This window comes from Geotrypetes seraphini, chromosome 13 (assembly GCF_902459505.1).
Source record: "Geotrypetes seraphini chromosome 13, aGeoSer1.1, whole genome shotgun sequence".
NCBI classification, from domain to species: Eukaryota; Metazoa; Chordata; class Amphibia; order Gymnophiona; family Dermophiidae; genus Geotrypetes; species Geotrypetes seraphini.
In genome coordinates this window covers 24,744,467-24,750,631 of record NC_047096.1, presented here as the reverse complement: position 1 = coordinate 24,750,631, position 6,165 = coordinate 24,744,467, and positions in this window count along the sequence as shown.

Here is a 6,165-nt window from a genome sequence, read left to right as displayed (position 1 = left end):
TGGAGCATTGCCACAGTATATGTCCCAAGTCTCATTTAGTCAGGGTACACTTAGGACACTGGAAAGCACAGTTACTTACCGTAACAGGTGTTATCCAGGGACAGCAGGCAGATATTCTTAACGTATGGGTGACGTCGCCGACGGAGCCCCGGTACGGACCTTTTTAACTAGAAAGTTCTAGTTGGCCGCACCGCGCATGCGCGAGTGCCTTCCCGCCCGACGGAGGAGTGCGTGGTCTCCAGTTAAGATAAGCCAGCTAAGAAGCCAACCCGGGGAGGTGGGAGGGTCGTAAGAATATCTGCCTGCTGTCCCTGGATAACACCTGTTACGGTAAGTAACTGTGCTTTATCCCAGGACAAGCAGGCAGCATATTCTTAACGTATGGGTGACCTCTAAGCTAACAGAGAGGGAGGAGGGATGGTTGGCCATTAGGAAAATAAATTTTGTAACACAGATTGACCAAAGTGTCCATCCCGTCTGGAGAAGGCATCCAGACAGTAGTGAGTAGTGAATGTGTGAACTGAAGACCAAGTGGCCGCCTTGCAGATTTCCTCAATAGGGGTGGAACGGAGGAAAGCCACAGAAGCAGCCATAGCTCTGACCCTGTGGGCCGTGACAGGTCCTTCCAGTGACAGGCCGGCCCGAGCATAACAGAACGCAATACAGGCAGCAAGCCAATTGGACAGCGTTCGTTTAGATATAGGATGACCCAAACGATTAGGATCGAAGGTCAGAAAGAGTTGAGGAGAGGAGCGGTGAGCCCTGGTACGGTCGAGGTAGTACGCCAGGGCACGCTTACAATCCAGCGTGTGAAGAGCCTGTTCCCCAGGATGAGAATGGGGTTTAGGGAAGAAAACAGGCAGCACTATGGACTGGTTGAGGTGAAAGGCTGAAACCACCTTAGGAAGGAATTTAGGATGGGTACGCAGAACCACCTTGTCATGGTGAAAAACAGTGAATGGTGGGTCGGCGACCAGTGCATGCAGCTCGCTAACCCTCCTGGCAGAGGTGATGGCAATGAGGAAAAGCACCTTCCATGTGAGAAGTTTGAGCGAGGTAGAAGCCAGAGGCTCAAAAGGAGGTTTCATGAGGGCTGACAAAACCACGTTGAGGTCCCAGACGACTGGGGGAGGCTGAAGAGGTGGTTTGATATTGAAGAGGCCCCTCATGAACCGGGAAACCAGGGGATGAGCCGTGAGGGGTTTTCCAAGGATAGGCTCATGAAACGCAGTGATGGCACTGAGGTGGACTCTGATTGAGGTCGATTTGAGGCCAGCGTCGGAGAGAGAGAGCAAATAGTCCAGTACGGTTTCCACCGCCAGAGAGGTGGGATTGTGATGATGAAGGAGACACCAAGTAGAGAACCGGGTCCACTTCTGATGGTAACATTGGAGTGTGGAGGGTTTCCTGGAGGCATCCAAAATGCGACGGACTGGCTGAGACAGGTTTTCAGGAGAAGTCAGCCCGAGAGAAACCAAGCTGTCAGGTGGAGCGAAGACAGATTGGGATGTAGTAGAGACTGCTGTTGCTGTGTAAGAAGAGTAGGAAACACAGGTAGAGGAATGGGATCCCTGGAGCTGAGCTGAAGCAGGAGGGAGAACCAATGTTGTCTGGGCCACCGAGGGGCGATGAGAATCATGGTGGCCCTGTCCTTGCGGAGCTTGAACAGAGTCCGCAACATCAAAGGAAGTGGAGGGAAGGCATAGAGGAACCGATCCGTCCAGTCTAGTAGGAAGGCATCCGGGGTCAGACGGTGTGGAGAGTAGAGTCTGGAGCAGAACTGGGGCAGCTGATGGTTGTGAGGAGCTGCAAAGAGGTCCACCTGAGGAGTGCCCCATTGAGCAAAGATGGAGTGGAGAGTGGGAGGATCCAGGGTCCACTCGTGAGGCTGAAGGATGCGGCTGAGTTGGTCGGCCAGGGAGTTCTGTTCGCCCTGGATATAGACCGCTTTGAGAAAAAGATTGTGGTCCGTGGCCCAGGTCCAGATTCGGAGGGCCTCCTGACAGAGGGGACGAGATCCAGTGCCGCCCTGCTTGTTGATGTAGTACATGGCGACCTGGTTGTCCGTGCATAGGAGGAGAACCTGAGGGCAGAGAAGGTGTTGGAAGGCCTTGAGAGCATAGAACATGGCTCTGAGCTCCAGGAAATTGATGTGATGTTGACGCTCCTGAGGGGTCCAAAGTCCCTGGGTGCGCAGATCCCCAACGTGAGCCCCCCATGCATAGGGGGAGGCGTCCGTGGTGATGATCATGGAATGAGGAGGTGGATGCAAAAGGAGGCCCCTGGAAAGATTTGCAGAGTTCAACCACCATTGAAGAGATTGCTGAAGAGATGATGTCACAGAGATGGGATGAGAAAGAGGGTCCCTGGTCTGTGACCATTGGTTGGCGAGGGTCCATTGCGGTATCCTGAGGTGGAGTCGCGCCAGAGGAACCACATGGACTGTGGAGGCCATGTGACCCAGAAGAATCATCATCTGGCGAGCTGGGATGGATGGTCGGAGGAGCACCTGCCGACAAAGGTGAAGTAGTGTCCGGTGCCGGTCGGCTGGAAGGAACGCTCTCATGGAGTTGGTATCGAGAAGTGCTCCGATGAACTGAAGGCGTTGTGTGGGAAGCAGATGCGACTTGGGATAATTGATCTCGAACCCCAAGAGATGGAGGAGAGAGATGGTGTGGTGAGTTGATTGTAGCACAAGAGGAGATGTTGCTGCTGTCACCAACCAGTCGTCTAAGTAGGGGAACACTTGTAGGTTGTGGGACCTGAGACAGGCCGCTACCACAATCAGGCACTTGGTGAACACCCTGGGTGATGATGCGAGACCAAAGGGTAGCACTTTGTACTGATAGTGGAGATTCAGTATCTGGAATCGGAGGTAGCGACGTGAAGCCTGATGAATTGGAATGTGAGTGTAGGCCTCCTTGAGGTCCAGGGAACATAGCCAGTCGTGTTGAGACAGAAGAGGATAAAGCGTGGCAAGGGAGAGCATCCTGAACTTTTCCTTGACCAAACATTTGTTGAGGTTCCTGAGGTCGAGGATAGGACGAAGATCCCCCGTTTTCTTGGGTACCAGGAAGTAGCGGGAGTAAAATCCCTGACCTCTTTGGTCTGGTGGAACTTCTTCGATGGCATTGAGAAGGAGGAGGGATTGGACCTCCCTGAGGAGGAGTGGAGTTTGGGAGGAGTGAGAAGCAGACTCTACGGGAGGATGATCTGCAGGAAGAGTCTGGAACCTTAGTGAGTATCCGTGACGGATGATGTTTAGAACCCACAGGTCTGATGTGATGGCCTCCCAGCGTTGTATGAAGATGGTGAGGCGGCCTCCTATAGGTTGAGGCAGAGGCAGCGAGGGTTGGAGACTGGCTATGCCCTGGAGAAAGGAGTCAAAAGGGCTGGGGAGGCTTGGTTTGAGGAAGAGGCTTAGCTGTCTGATGAGATTGTGAGCGAGCCTGGGAGTGTTGTTGTTGCTGTTGGCGAGGCCGACGAGATTGCTGTTGAGGCGGGTTAAGTGGCCTAGCAGAGAAACGACGCTGATAAGAAGACTGAGGTCTGTATGGGCGTGACGGCGGAGTCTTCTTCTTAGGCTTAATGAGGGTGTCCCATCTTGTCTCATGAGCCGAAAGTTTTTGGGTGGTGGTATCAAGAGACTCCCCAAAAAGTTCATCACCAAGACAGGGTGCGTTGGCAAGGCGGTCTTGGTGGTTCACATCCAGATCAGATACCCTCAGCCAGGCCAGGCGTCGCATGGCAATTGCCAGAGCGGAGGCTCGAGAAGAGAGCTCGAAGGAGTCATAGATTGAGCGCACCATGAACTTCCTAAGCTGAAGGAGAGTGGAAATTTGTTGCTGAAACAACGGAACCTTGCGTTCAGGAATGTACTTCTGCAGAGCTGAGAGTTGTTGTACCAGATGTTTCATGTAAAAGGAGAAATGAAAAGAGTAGTTGTTGGCTCTGCTAGCCAGCATGGCATTCTGGTACAGGCGTTTTCCAAATTTATCCATTGTCTTACCTTCTCTGCCAGGAGGGGTGGAGGCATAGACACTGGAACCATGAGATTTTTTGAGAGTGGACTCTACCAGTAGGCTCTCATGTGGCAACTGGGGTTTATCGAATCCCGGGATAGGGATAACGCGGTATAAACTGTCCAGTTTTTTAGGGGCACCTGGCACAGTAAGGGGGTTCTCTAAGTTCTTATAAAATGTCTCCCGTAGAATATCATGAACGGGGAGTTTGAGAAATTCCTTGGGAGGTTGATCGAAGTCCAAGGCTTCTAAAAATGCCTGGGACTTCTTGGAGTCGGACTCAAGTGGGATGGAAAGAGCCCCAGACATCTCCCTAAGGAATTTTGTAAATGAGGACTGCTCTGGTTTGGCGGTGGATTCAGCCATAGAGGGTTCCTCATCAGTGGAAGAGGCATCCTCCTCGGTACCGAGAGGGGATTGCTCCCATAGGTCAGGGTCTCTGACAGCCGGTTCCGCATGACGGGTCTTAGACAGGGATTTACCAGATCTCATTGATACGGTGCCGGGGGATGAAGACCGGTGCCGATCTCCATCCCTGGGGGAGTGGTGCCGATCCCGGTCCCGAGACGATCGGTGTCGATCCTGGGGTCGGGATGGGTCCTCAGCCACGCAGGTTTGGAGCGTAGGCTGTGCCGATAAGACCGGCATCGAAGTATTCATCGGTACCGAGGGGGTGGCCACTGGCGTAGTGGTGCGGGGCTCGGGCCGGACCGGTACCGGAAGGAGCGGTGCCAGCAGGGTTGGAAGCAGTTCCTTAAGTTGGTGCTGGAGCTGTTCGTGTAATTTAGTCTGGAGGATGGCCGAGATACGGTCCTCCAATGGGGGCACCGGTACCGTTTTACTTTTCTTCGGTACCATCGGTGCTGCTCTACGCTCCGGTGATGAGGAGGCCGATGAAGAGGCACTCACCGATATCGGAGCGGAGCGTTTTCGAGATTTGCGGGACACCGGAAGGACTGGTGTCACCGCTGTAGCTGGAGGGCGCTCGAGGAAAGTGGGAGGCTTCTTAGCCGGCTTACCTGGCGCCATCGACCCCGTAGAAAGGTCAGGAGGTGTTGATGTTGACGGTGCCGATTTCGGCGGTGCCGTTGACGCCGGGGTCGGGTCCATAGCGGAAGCGGTGCCGAAGAGGAGATTCTGCTGTATTTGTCTGTTTTTAAGGGTGCGTTTTTTAAGAGTCGCGCAGCGGGTGCAGGTGTCAGCCCGATGTTCCGGACCCAAGCACTGTAGGCACCAATTGTGCGGGTCCGAAAGGGAAATCGGGCGTGCACACCGCTGGCACTTCTTAAAACCCGGCTGAGGGGGCATGAAGGGAAATACGGCCTCAGCGAAATCAAAGCCGGAGGCTTGTATGATGGCAACAGGCCCCGCCGGGGCCTGCTGAAAAATAAAGGAAAAAAGAAAGTTTTTTTTTTTTTTTTGGATTAGAAAGAAAACAATAAACCCGAAGGAAAAAATAGAAATAAGTAAAAATAACGCGAGCGGGAAGGCAGAAAAGGAGTTTTCAACAGCCGTTGAAACCACATGCGTCTTCTTCGCTCCGCGGAAACGAAAAAACTGGAGACCACGCACTCCTCCGTCGGGCGGGAAGGCACTCGCGCATGCGCGGTGCGGCCAACTAGAACTTTCTAGTTAAAAAGGTCCGTACCGGGGCTCCGTCGGCGACGTCACCCATACGTTAAGAATATGCTGCCTGCTTGTCCTGGGATAAAGAATACATAGCCTGCTCTATATGCTCTAGCCAAGGAAAAATATGCTCTGATACCATCATTCCCTATATTCTATACTGTGTATAGTATGTAGGATAGAGAATGACACGGGGAAAAATTCTGTCCCCATCCCGTCCCCGGACCACCATCCTCTGCACCGCCCCGTCCCCGCTGGTCCTTTCACCGCCCCGTCCCTGTCTCTGCCGTCCCCTTCACCGCCCCGTCACCATCCCGCTGTCTCTTTCACCACCCCGTCACCGTCACCGTCTTCTCCTCTCCATCCCCCCATCCCCAGCACCCTTAACCCGGTCCAGCAGCTCCCTCCCGCCGGCCAGCCGTGCATTTCCCTCCCTCCCTCCCTCCTTTTCCCTTACCTTTTCTTCTTGAAACTGGTGATTTCTATAAGGCGACGAGCTGTATTACAGCCGGAGCCT